Below are 14,677 nucleotides of genomic sequence, written 5' to 3'. Positions count from 1 at the left end.
TTCTGGCCCTTTAAATACTATGGGGAAGGAGTGGTACTTTTTATATGGCACTTCGGATGCAGCCAAAATGCCGAAGTAGTCGAAGTGGCCACCATTCAACAAATGAACGCGTGGCGGCGGCCATTTTAATTTAGTCAAACGCGGTCAGCGGTGTGTGCCCCTGAATCCATGGAACTAAAATTGGCTACACATTTGCACAAACACCGCTGACCCTGACCTTCTCCTTCACTTTGACGCTTCGGCTAAAGTCGAAGTGCGTTCGACAATTCGAACGCCAATGTACACTGTGCTATTTTCATGAACGGGGCCCGTTCGTGCATTCGAATACTGTTTACTGCAGTGCCTTAAGCCAATTATCTCCAGGATGGAGAGGAGGGATTTCATTGTGTATGTGGGAGTGTTATCATGTTAATTAGTGTTCCCTTTGGTTTGTGTCCCTTTTGTCACAGTTTACCACCAGGTCCAGGGGGTGTGCGTCTGGCCTGAAAACTTGTATATAAGGAGTAATAAACGCTCATTGGAGTCAGATCATCTTGTACCTTCATGAAGTTTCGGCTCATGTTTGGGGGATTGAAGAACTACACTCTGGGGATTGCTATAATCACTATACTCCCCAGGGTATAATCACTAAGCTCTGCTAAGCGCTTGTTCCTGTTCCTGCTCTCTGGAATTCGGAGAGGTCGACCTACTGGAAGTTGGACCCTGTTCTTGGGTCCAGAGTGGGTGGAGACAGCGAGACCCAACCAAGCTGCGGCAGTTCGTGGGGTCTGCAGTGGTTATGGTCTCAGGTGGAGTGCTTGGAGACCTCGGAAAGCACTAGGAGCATCCGTCAGCGAAAGGTACCTGGTCCTGGTGCGAGCGGTTCCGTTACAGTACACGTCTCAGTATGTACCACTGGGTAATAAATATAAAATAATCAAACTGATTTTAATGTGGCTTTGTGGGAAGATAAACCAAGAAATGAAAATAAGAAAGGGCTTGTAAATCAGAGGCATCCTGTATACGATATAAGCATGCCAATAGTACATGCAAAAAGATTGGCTAAACTAGAAAATGAAGTGATGGCCAAAGAGACTACTACCAACCCTTCACATTTTTTTTTTATTTTTTTTATTCTTTTTTTAAAAAAATAACAACGCACAAAAATTTTTTTAACTGTCAGTACACTGAAAACAGAGATGGTGTGTGTTTTGTTAATGAAAACCAGGAAAAGGCAGCCATTTTGAATAAAAACAAATTCTCAGTCTATATTATGGAAGAACCTATAGCAAGAGATATACACATGATTGCTGCAAATAACTTGCAGAAAAATTGTGACTTTTCAAGACAAGGTTGCAACAGCAACTAAAAAGAAATAATGTAAACAAAGCCCCATGGCCTGATGGCATTCACCCATGAGTACCTAGGTAGCTAATTGTGGTAATAAGTGAACCTCAGTTTCTAATATTTCTGGATTCTTTTCTTTCAGGAATTGTACTAGAGCAGTGGTTCCCAACCCAGTCCTCAAGTACCCCCTACCAGTCCATGATTTAGGGATTTCTCAATCGTATGTAAGGTGTTTTTAGAAAAGAAAAAAAAAACGCTTTAGACATAACAGGGTGATCCCTACATCCTGGACTGGTAAGGGGCACTTGAGGATTGGGTTGGGAACCCAGTGGTTTGAATGAAGACAGATGGAGGGAATAATTTCAGGAATTCATTGGAAAGAACATTGTTATTAGCAAAAATCCACATGGTTTTATGAAACATAGGTCATCTCAAACTAACTTAATTGCATTAACCCCTTAAGGACACAACTTCTTGAATAAAAGGGAATCATGACGGAATATTTCCGTCATGTGTCCTCAAGGGGTTAAACAAAGACATAAGTAGAAGTATAGATCAGTGTGGCGGAAAACATCAAGCCTGGAGTGAAAAGACTTATTAAAGGCTATATCACTCCTCTGGCTTCCTGTGTTCACCTCCCTCCATGTGTTTTCCAACGAGCGCCCGCTTCTCTCTGCCTAGTCTACCAACCTTACACCATACCGGAGCACTTCGGATTGCTCAGTCGGACTTAACCATGTATCGCATCGAACTCCAGTTCGGCCACAAGCTGTTATTTGGAGGGGAGCATAAATCCAACCAGGAGGAAAATTGCTACCTATGAACCAGTGGGAACTCCCCTGCCCCGTCCCATCAGAGACCTTGTTAAAGTACCGGTTAATTACTATAACCACCTGGAACTGTTTTCGGCTAGAATCATGCTAGAGTCCCGGCTAAACTTTAACGGGGTTGTGTTACCACAAACCTCCACAAATTGCCGCTTCATCAAGAGATATCCGTGAGGCTTTGTAACCGGTTTCTATGTGTTTTGGGGATTTTTCTGTGTTCGCCTCTTTCTATGTGGGAGATAATTGATTTAGCTAGAGTTGACTCAATTATCTTCCAAAAACTGAGGTGCCTGGGCGGGATCTATATGTAGTGAATGGAGACTGGGCATAAACGGCTGCATTCTGTACATTAAAATCAGTTGACCTTCCCAACATTAAAACGTGTAAAAGGACAAGGTTAAAAAGTATAAAAAGGTGCTGCTATCACCTATGTAGGTCACTTAACCACATACAAGTGTAAAACAGTATAATAGAAAGTAGGTGGTAAGAGCACTCTAAACAAACATTCACTTTACCCTTAATGTACACTTTGATTCTTCCTGTAGATAAAGATAAAAACAGGAAAGCACAACATAGGGTAATAACGTAAAGATAATGTGTAACTTATAAATTGTCACACTCATATGGTCATATTAAGTGGCTCATGACCATGAGAGTGTGACATTTTATATTATAAGTTACACATTATCTTTACGTTACTACCCTATGTTGTGCTTTCCTGTTTTTATCTTTATCTACAGAAAGAATCAAAGTCTATATTCAGGCTAAAGTGCATGTTTATTTAGAGTGCTCTCACCATCTACTTTCTATTACACTGTTCTTCCCAGCATCATGTGTCGTCTGATGTCTGGGGAATGGAGTTATAATCACTGAAGAGTTCCTGTTCCAGCTGAGAAAATCTAGTGGAGGTATGCAGTCATATAATGGCGTTCCGCTACAATCAGGGGCTGGGGAAGTGGAAAAATAGACACACAAAGGGGTTGGGGAGAAAGAGACACAGAAAGTTGGCAATTTTTGTTTTGGGTGGGGTGCAAGTAGCTGATTTTCCCTAGGGTGCAAAATGATCTAGCACCGGCCCTTCACTTTAGGGTTAAGCATACAAAAGCAATTTACATCCCAAACAGCTATGCAAATTTGGGCACCTGTTCTAAAGAAGGATATTATGGCACTAGAAGAAGTGCAGAGGTGGGCTACAAAATTAATACAAGGAATTGGACATTTTAGTTATGAAGAAAGGTTAACAAATTTAAATCTGTTTAGTTTTAGAAAAATGGCACTTCGGAGGGGAAATGATAGCATTATACAAATATATTCGGAACCAATACAAACCAAAGTCTGGAAATAATTCATAAACAGTACCTAACATAACACAAGGCCATGCATTTACACTGAAAGAAAGAAGATTTAGTCTAAGATAAAGGAAATTGTTTTAGGATGTGAAATTCTCTGTCTAAAGAGGTTGTTTTATCAGAGTCTGTACAGATGTTTAAACAGCAATTGGATAAATTCTTGCACAAAGATAATATTCAGGGATATAATTTTCATTTGTGGGGTGACAACTTCTTGATACAAGCCATTCTTGGGTCAAGAAGGAATTTTTTCAGAGTTTGCTGCAAAATTGGAAACTGCTTCAAATTGTTTTTTTGTTCTTCTTTTGGATCAACAGCAAAAAGAGAATTGAGAAACGCTGAACTTGATGGACGCATGTCTCTTTTCAGCCTATGTAATTATAGTATGTGGATATTTACAAATCCCACAAAAGCTACAAAATTAGCTCCATTCAGTTCTGAAAAATTTGGCCACTGGCCAAACAAGTAGGCAATGAAGGCTTCTTAGAAAGACATGTCCCTTTTAAGGTATCAAATCATAGGCAACAGTGTGAGGGTTCTTAATAGAGAAGTGGATGTTGCTCTCTTATTAACCCTCACCATTAAAATTATATAAATATAATTACTCATGTTTTGTAACCCCACAAACCACGGCAGCAAGCAAACTGGAGACAGGCACAGAGCGCAATGGGCCCAAACATGGCCGCCTTCCCGGATGAAAGCTAAGACTTCTCAGACGATTTTGCAACAGGCCCGGAGGTAGAGCCCCCACCCACACCAAAAATTCTTCGCCAGTCTCCCCCACAAACTGACTCACCCCCAGTTACCACGGCGGTTATGAAAGAACTGCTCGCTGGGGTCCAGCTAGCTCTACAGGTGGACATGGCCCAGATACGAACGGACCTCCAGTGCCTGACAGGCCGCATGGGCGGGCGCCCTGGAACACGGTGCCAACCTGAATGCCAAGCAAACAAAGCAGCTGCAACAAAAGGTCACCGAGCTGCAGCGACTGAATATAAAATATGACCACCAATTTGCAGCACTGGAGGACCAGAGACGCAGCATGAACATAAAGATTAGGGGGATTGCGGAAGAGATGCCGGAGGCCGAATTACCTCACTTTGTGCGGCGGCTCCTCACAGCCTTCCTAACATCTAAGCATGCCAAACAGGTGAACCCCAAGGGGATGTTCCGTCTCCCACGGCCGGCCAAAACCCCAAGCACCCTACCCAGGGATCTACTGGTACGCCTTCCTAGCAACAGGGATAAAACAGCAGTGTTGAATGCAACAAGAAACCAGTCCCCTTACATATTTGAGAACATGTCGCTCTCACTCTACACAGACTCATCACGGTCCACAATGGCCTGGCGCCACTCTCTCCAACCCTTCACGTCTCTCCTCCACACACAAAGCATCATCTACAAGTGGAGGGGCCCATACACGCTTCAACTATGCCATGGAAACTCCCAATACACCGTCCACGACTTGCAGGGCACACGCGACCTCCTGCCCACCCTGGGCCTACGACAGGACTCGTTACCTTCGACGGGACCGCGATCAACCTCTGCATCACCCGGGATAGGAGACCCCGCAACGACTCTCCCGTTTGTCCCCTGACAGCTCGAGGCAGTGAATTATGCAGCCGTTACGACCTGATGTGACCTGAATAACAAGTGGGACTGGATCCACATACCTTTGGACTTCTAAGCCCAACATAGTCTAAGATAAACAAGTTTGCCCTTTTTATGTTTATTTTTTGAATTTCTGTTTCTTTCTTTCCCTTCCGTCCTTGTTTTAGTGTTATATATTGCTTTCCACCCGGCCGCACTGCCATAGTGGCACACTTACTCTCTCAACACGAGAGCCGCAAACAGACCATACTCCCACTGCACCTGGAGTAGCCGCTACCACATAGCAATGAACATCAGTTACACATAGCGACCAGGCCACTGAGACACCAACCACCTCACCCCCCACCCCGGGTTACAGGGTAATTCAATCTAATTAGCATACTGTAACAGACCGTTTCAGCACACAAAGGGTTAAAATCCATTTAGGCGATATTCCCCTACCAAATACACGAACAGCTGCTGCAAGCACCAATCTCCCGAATTGCAAACACATGAATACTCAAACTCCCGAACAGGAAACACACAAATTCACCAACTCCCGAACACACGAATGCTGTTAAACAACCGAACAGGAAAAACCATACGAACAGCTTACACTCCTGGCAGTCGCACTGTAACAGCATACAATCCAACTCCCCCCAAGAACGAGACGACACTTCGTTTTGAGGGTCAAGCAGGGAACTGGGGCTGCCTGCCCGGCTCTTATGCAGGTCTTCCACCTGGTGGACACTCCCCTAGGGGACCAGATGGAAGACTGGGAAACATATTGGACATTGACCAATCACAAGATTACAATCCCACAATGCATCACAATCCCTCCTCTCTGTCCTGGAGATAATTGGGAAGTAATCCAATTATCTCCAAGGACAGAGGCAAGACTCCATTAACCACATGGCAGATAAAGGACAATAAAAGACATAAAATTACATACTGTTACATTTATCACATAGAACATATTCTACCTATCCCCAGATAGCTTAGATCTGAGCGCACATTATTACCGAATGGCGCTCAGATCACATACATACAGTTCAACTGCCATGGAGCCAAAGTCTTTCACACAGTCTTTCAGTATACGGCTGGGCTCCATGGCATAGCTATCTGCGGTAGCATGGTTTAAACAGTAAAGTACCAAATGGACCGGTGTTCGGATAATTGACTGCAGGAAGGAGAAGGGAGGTCGGCGGCTCAGCGGTGTTCGTGACTTTAACAGTCCGCAGAAAGGCACGAACCAGCCTTTCTGCAGGGAAAAAGAACAGTGTTAAACATGGGGCCATAGTCTAAAGGGAGAAGGCCAGCAACCAGGCTCGTCCAGTGACGAGGTTGATTCCGCCACACATACTATAAGCCGCAAGCTTTTGTTCCCTATACATCTCATATCGTTCACAATTCTACTGCTCGCATCAGACACACAGCAAGTTATGCTATCCACAACACCTCAGCAACAACAAACACTTGCAGCAAGATGAGCACACCTATTACTGCATGAACCTCTCTTAAATACCATGATATCTGTGTCCTCACTACTTGTATGCCTGCTGGACAAACGTTAAATAATTACAAAATGTGCAGTATATACAAAATCCATGTACGGTAATTGTCTTATGCTGATTGTTTTTATCATGCTTGTCACAGCTATCGTGACGTTTCAAGCCGGTTTGTTCCCTTTGCACGCTAAAAATAAAGAATAAAAAAAAAGTTCTGCCCTAGCACTAAAAGCATATATAGTGACAACAAAATGTATAGCATGACACATACCACAGTGTAAAATACAATAAAATATATAAAAAACTCCACATGTGTATTCAAATGAGAATATCTAGGAGAGATATTAAAATTCACATAGTGTAAAACGTAGGGGTGAAATAACACTCACACATTACAGAGCCGTACCAGGCTTTGTGAGAACCACCCCAGAATGCTTATACACTCACCGAAAGTGCCTCTAATTTATTATATACACGGCATAATTTTGCACGCCTCCCTACTTCTTTTTATACTGTTTTCAATATTTCTTTGTGTTTTTTATACTTTAGATATTTTGAAAGCCTTGATAAAATGTTCCCTAATTTTTACTTCATGCATTTCTGTATGCTGTAAGGAAGAACAGCTTTCCAAACATTTATTGGCTGTTCTCATGGTATGGCTCGGTAATGTGTAAGTGTTATTTCACCCCTTACTCCCATCACTATGTTTTACCGTTTTATACTGAGAATTTTGATATCTCTTCTAGATACTCTATTTTTATCTGTGGATCCTCATTTGAATACACATTTGGAGTTTTAAGTATATTTTATTGTATCTTACACTGTGGTGTTATATTATGTAGATCACAGCTCTAGCTTTTTACAGTAGCCAAAATTGTTGCGTGTATCCTGTTATATCCAATTACATATGTAAACAATACTAGATAATTGTAGACTAACTTCAATGGCTGCATACCTCCAAGAATAATATTCTTATGGCACTAGAGGAATCAGAAAAAGTAAATTGCATTCCACCCTCAAAACAAACTGGCACCGTTTAACGCAATCAGACTTCAAATGATTAGAAGGTCACCAATTTCTAGCTTGGCAAATAGTGTTACTCTGTTCCCAATGGCAATTAATTCCATGGCGCCTGAAACACTGCCCATTTCTTTTAATACTTGTTTATATATCTATATGTATACATACACACACACAACAAAGAAGAATAAAAAAGAAGATCCCTTAAAGGGACACTCCGCAGTTCAAACACAAACACAACTTAAAATCACTTTTTAATAATATACTATTGCTTTGGTAAACATCCAGCTGGTGTGCTAGGACCCTCTCATACACCTATTAGAGACACTGATATATTTATCTCTTGTTGCTACACTAGGCACAGTCAAATATAAGTGCCTCTCTCACCTGCAACTACATGTTTCCCCTCTTCTCTCTTAAAATCTCTCCTTGCTTATGTTGGTATGAGTTCTCTCTCACATACACACACCTCACAATATTGGAAGGCATAGACATGGGATGGGCAGTGGAAAGTCCACCAATGGGCAGAAATGAGTGGACAGTCCTCAAAAGGGATGGACCAAGCCATCTGGTTTGTGGGTCTGCCACATAGAAAAAGGGTTTCAATCTGGTATGTTAGCAGGCTAAGTTGACAAACAGACTTACTGACCGGCCCTACTCAGGGTATGCTATCCAAATAACACTTCTGAAGTGCTGTGGCATGGGCTCAGTGCTCTAAGGTGACTCCTAGACCTGCAGGAAAGTCTGTTTATATGCTTACATTGCATTTCTTTGGAAACATTTCCCTATGTCTCCAGATACCATAGATGCCAGGGATGGCAGGGGAGAATCCTGAAACTGGGAATACCCTCACTGACGCCAGAACAGTTGGGAGGTATGCACACACTCTTGTGCACACACACTCTGCTGGAGCTATTTTAATCAAATTTTACATTTTATTTTTACAAAAGTGTATTACATTTAATGAAACGTAGTGATCTTTTATGATATATTGACATCTCATTTTTGAGAAAATTTAACTTTTTTATCTGGCTGAGCAGAAATGTTAGTTCAGATTCTACCAATTGCTGGGGGTGCAGTATGTGGATTGGTTGCTGCTCACCTTTTCTTGTAGAAAGCAACCCTGCATCATATAAACTCTACATGCTACTGGGCAGCACTGTTCAGCACCTCACATTTTGATATTGATGGGCAGAACACAACCAGGGCTGCCTGGAGTACGTAGAATTTAATTTAAGCAATATTCCTCATTGTTTAATTACTTGACTTCCTACCTACAACACTTTCCAAGTGAAAGTCAGAAGATCACTGTAGACAGAAGTTCATTGAAAAGACAGAATAAATTACAGCTATAAAAGGTTGTCTTTTTTAAATTTGAATAAAAAGATCTTGTTTTACATTTATTTAAAATGGTTTTGTTTTTTCATTTTCATGGTTCTAGACGTACATGTTGTTGAACAGGGTGTAATGTGCCATAAGCTCATAGGTGTAAGTGGGCCCTTCAAAAAGTATTAAGTACAGATATTGGGTTTTGAGTTGAATTCTAGGGGTAGACTTGTCTTGGTGCAGAGGAAATACCCTGATTACTGCCACGTTGAATTGGTGGACTACATTCATTGGTTGAGAATGCTGATGCAAGTATCAAAGTGACCAATAAGGGGCAGTCTCTGGTTGCTGAGAAGGTTCCAGGTTTATATCAAACTTTTCCTAAATGGTTCTGTTTCAACAACTCAGACTCAAACCATTTTGTCCCATGTTTGAGTTGAACACAGAACAACAATGGTCTTTATTAATTCTTAAATCCATCTGTGTTCCTCTGATAAAGTTAGTATATGATGTGATGAGTGAATTATTTAATCAATAAAGATCAACTATTTAGAGTAGTTGCTTACGTATTTCAATAGCCACGCAACTGTCATCTCTTTCTCAACATTAACTTAGATTTGCACATTACTCTTGCTCTGTTTCAAGTCATCTTGAAGAAATAAAGGAGTTGACACACTAGCCATCAGTGAATTATGACATATTGGGGCAGCACACTGTAATGTTTATATCACTGAGAGTGACCCTATAAAACTTCACAAGCCACCACTGGGAACCGATAATTGTCGAACACTGTGAATATAAAGTTGGACCCCAGCAAACTTGTTAACAGTTGATATCTGGTGATGTCCATGATAGAAGATAGGTAAGAAGTAAATATGTTTGGTCTTTACTTCCTGCTACATATATGCACAGCTCCATATGAAAAGATATTTATCTTTTTAACCCCTTAAGGACCAAACTTCTGGAATAAAAGGGAATCATGACGTGTCACACACGTCATGTGTCCTTAAGGGGTTAACATTCTATACATTTTTTTATTCAAGAGTAGAAAAGCTAAATTGTTTTCACTTTTGTTCGATAAATTTATATAGCCAGGAAACAGTTATTTTTCAGACACTGGACACCGAGTAGATAAATTGGGAAACATTTTCTACTGGATATTTCATGATTGTGTGTGCAAAGTAACCTTTTGCTCTTTGTACACCACATTGCAGGAAGCTGGATAAGAAAAACAATGAGTCAGAAATGAATGCTTTACTGTGTCTACTGTAATAGGAAACATATGTATCTCCAATACTAAGTAATGTTTTACAACTTGATGATGGGCCAATAGTGATGTCCCGAACGGTTCGCTCGCGGATAGTTCCTGGCAAACATATGCGATGTTCGGTCCGCCCCCTATTCGTCATCATTGAGTAAACTTTGACCCTGTACCTCACAGTCAGCATACAATTTAGATTCATTCTGAAGCTGCATTCCTTTTTTTTTTTTAATTATTATTATTTTTTTTTGTGTTTATTATACATTATCCTCCATAGCCAGTAACCTGTGTTTATTATACATTATCCCCCCATAGCCAGTAACCTGTGTTTATTATACATTATCCTCCCATAGCCAGTCACCTGTGTTTATTATACATTATCCCCCCATAGCCAGTAACCTGTGTTTAGTATACATTATCCCCCCCATAGCCAGTAACCTGTGTTTATTATACATTATCCCCCATAGCCAGTAACCTGTGTTTATTATACCTTATCCCCCCCATAGCCAGTAACCTGTGTTTATTATACATTATCCCCCCATAGCCAGTAACCTGTGTTTATTATACATTACTCCCCCATAGCCAGTAACCTAAAGATTACTTAGTATTAGTAAATAATATGCCCCTACTCGCTATACCGCGAGTAGGGGCATGTCTAGTAATCAGTAAAAAAACAAAACCTAATAACCTCCCCCCCTTGTGCGGCTGGTGGGGGCCCCATAAATAACAAAAAGGGGGGGGGGACCTACTGTCCTCCCCCCCTGGCCCCCACCCCTGAGCGGTGGGTGGGGGCCCTAAATAAAGATAGGGGGGGACCTACTGTCCTCCGCCCGGCCCCCACCCCTGAGCAGTGGGTGGGGGCCCTAGATAAGAATGGTGGAGGGGGACCTACCGTCCTCCCCCCGGCCACCACCCCTGAGCGGTGGGTGGGGGCCCTAAAAAAACAATTAGGGGGGACCTACTGTCCTCCCTCCCTGGCCCCCACCCCTGAGCAGTGGGTGGGGGCCCTAGATAAGAATGGTGGGGGGACCTACCGTCCTCCCCCCGGCCCCCACCCCTGAGCGGTGGGTGGGGGCCCTAAATAAAGATATGGGGGGACATACTGTCCTCCCACCGTCCCCCACCCCTGAGCAGTGGGTGGGGGCCCTAGATAAGAATGGTGGGGGGGACCTACCGTACTCTCCCCCCTGCCCCCACCCCTGAGCGGTGGGTGGGGGCCCTAAAAAAACAATAAGGGGGGGACCTACTGTCCTCCCCTCCTGGCTCCCACCCCTGAGCAGTGGGTGGGGGCCCTAAATAAAGAGAGGGGGGGACCTACTGTCCTCCCCCCGGCACCCACCCATGAGCAGTGGGTGGGGGCCCTAGATAAGAATGGTGGGGGGTGGGGCCTACCATCCTCCCCCCCCGCAAAAAAATAATCCATCCCATACGCAGGGTGGGGGAAGGCTTATAGAGCCTTGCCCCGCCCTGCAATTAGGCTAAGAACACTCTGATTGCTGGGTTTAAGCCAATCAGAGTGCCCTTTGTCATTTTACACAGCGTGGGAAAATTCTTTGGAATTTTCCCATGCTGTGTAAAATGACACAGAGCACTGTGATTGGATGGCTTGAAAACCAAAGAACTCCAAAGAACGTCCCCACGCTGTGTAAAATGACACAGAGCACTGTGATTGGATGGCTTGAAATCCATCCAATCACAGTGCTCTGTGTCATTTTACACAGCGTGGGAAAATTCCAAAGAACTTTCCCACGCTGTGTAAAATGACAAAGAGCACTCTGATTGGCTTAAACCCAGCAATCAGAGTGTTCTTAGCCTAATTGCTGGGCGGGGCAAGGCTTTATAAGCCTTCCCCCGCCCTGCGTTGCTCAGTCTGCGCGTAGCCCTCCATGGGTGAAGATGGATTATTTTTTTGAGCTCGTGTTTTATTTATTTTTTTTGTCTGGTTTTTTTTGCTCTCTGTTTTTTTATTTTATTTTAAGTTCGTCGGGTATGATGGCTTTTCATTTGGCCTTTTTTAGGGCTGCAAAAAGGAAGATTTTAGAAAAAAGAAGACGTCAAATGGTAAGTTTCATTTTTTTTACAGGTTAGTTATTTTATTCCCCTCTCACTATTTTTAGGGTGAGGGGGGTAGGTAGGGGATAGCTTGATTTGGGTGGGGGGTGACTAGGGGCTTGGGACCCCTAGTCACCTTAATTGGGGGGGGATTTTCATTTAGGGCCCCCACCCGCCACTCAAGGGTGGGGGCCGGGGAGGGACAGTAGGTTCCCCCCCTTATTGTTTTTTTAGGGCCCCCACCCAACGCTCAGGGGTGGGGGCCGGGGGGGAGGACGGTAGGTCCCCCCCACCATTCTTATCTAGGGCCCCCACCCACTGCTCAGGGGTGGGGGCCAGGGGGAGGACAGTAGGTCCCCCCCTCTCTTTATTTAGGGGCCCCACCCACCGCTCAGGGGTGGGGGCCAGGGGGGGAGGACAGTAGGTGTCCCCCCTTATTGTTTTTTTAGGGCCCCCACCCACCGCTCAGGGGTGGGGGCCAGGGGGGGAGGACAGTAGGTCCCCACCCTTATTGTTTTTTAAGGGCCCCCACCCACCGCTCAGGGGTGGGGGCCGGGGGGGAGGACGGTAGGTCCCCCACCACCATTCTTATCTAGGGCCCCCACCCACTGCTCAGGGGTGGAGGCCGGGGGGAGGACAGTAGGTCCCCCCTCTCTTTATTTAGGGCCCCCACCCACCGCTCAGGTGTGGGGGCCAGGGGGGAGGACAGTAGGTCCCCCCCCTCTTATTGTTTTTTTAGGGCCCCCACCCACCGCTCAGGGGTGTGGGCCGGGGGGACAGTAGGTCCCCCCTTATTGTTTTTTTAGGGCCCCAACCCACCGCTCAGGGGTGGGGGCCGGGGGGGAGGACGGTAGGTCTCCCCACCATTCTTATCTAGGGCCCCCACCCACTGCTCAGGGGTGGGGGCTGGGGGGAGGACAGTAGGTCCCCCCTTCTTTATTTAGGGCCCCCACCCACTGCTCAGGGGTGGGGGCCAGGGGGGAGCACAGTAGGTCCCCCCCTTATTGTTTTTTTAGGGCCCCCACCCACCGCTCAGGGGTGGGGGCCGTAGGGGAGGACGGTAGGTCTCCCCCCACCATTCTTACCTAGGGCCCCCACCCACTGCCTAGGGGTGGGGGCCGGGGGGAGGACAATAGGTAAAGGTAAGTTCGGCATGACAGTGCCGCTTTAAAGCACATTATTCTAAACAATTTAGGAATGTTAGGTGATTTATGCCCTTTATGGATTAAAACCAGACTGCATCAACTATGTAATTTTCCATGGGAGTTTTGCCATGGATCCCCCTCCGGCATGCCACAGTCCAGGTGTTAGTCCCCTTGAAACAACTTTTCCATCACTTTTGTGGCCAGAAAGAGTCCCTGTGGGTTTTAAAATTTGCCTGCCTATTGAAGTCTATAGCGGTTCGCCCGTTCGCGAACATTTGAGGAAGTTCGCGTTTGCCATTCGCGAACCGAAAATTGTATTTTCGCGACATCACTATGGGCCAATAATAGTGCAATGAATGTGGCACCTACATATATTGTAACATATATGCATAATAACGTAAATTAGAGCACTCTAGCTCTCCAGTTGGTTGGTTTGTTACCTACATTTTGCAGGGCGTTGGCTCTCATGTTTGATTTGAACGCAGACCAAGAGAAGTCATTCTTTATTCTTCAAACCCATCTGTGTTCCTCTGATAAAATTAGTATGAAGTGATGAGTGAATTATTTAATCAATAAAGATGAATCATTTTGAGGTGTAGTTGCTTACCTATCCCTATAGCTACACATCCGTCACCTATTTTTTCCAATATTAACTCAGAGTTAGACATTTTTCTTCCCATGCTTTTTTAAGTAAGTATTTTTGAACAAACTAAAAAGCTGATGCACTAAAGCACTGGATTTTGAGGAAGGGACAATGGAATTGCACATGTTAGGCAAGATTAGGGAAATGGGGGGGTCCTTTAAATCAGCATGTTTTAGTATACATTCTGAAATTCTCCATACGTTAACCATAAGTAATTGTTTGAAGAATAAACCCTCAGAAAGCAGTCTTATAAAAGTATTATAAATTAGATATAATGTATGGACATACGTATGGCTTGATTATGGCCCACAATACAGCAATGTGAAATTAAATCAAGTTATTTAACGTGAACTTACCAAGAAATTGCTATACACTTGAAATATATGGGGGTTAATGGTATCAGTTTGGAGATTAGTATCTTCTGGGGGAGACATTTAAACAATATGGTGTATTTGGCTGTCCATCTAAAAAGAAAAAAAAAAAAAAAGACAATATACTAGACCAAGCATTTCAAACTCAAAGACTAGCACGGGCCAAAAAGACAAGGTTTAATTAAATGTGGGCCGCAACCCCCCACCCCCCCCAAACAAAAAAAAACGTAGGTTTGTTTTGAAGAGCAGAGTATAAACA

This window comes from Pelobates fuscus, chromosome 3 (assembly GCF_036172605.1).
Source record: "Pelobates fuscus isolate aPelFus1 chromosome 3, aPelFus1.pri, whole genome shotgun sequence".
Taxonomy (NCBI): Eukaryota; Metazoa; Chordata; class Amphibia; order Anura; family Pelobatidae; genus Pelobates; species Pelobates fuscus.
Note: the sequence above shows the minus strand (reverse complement) of the source record.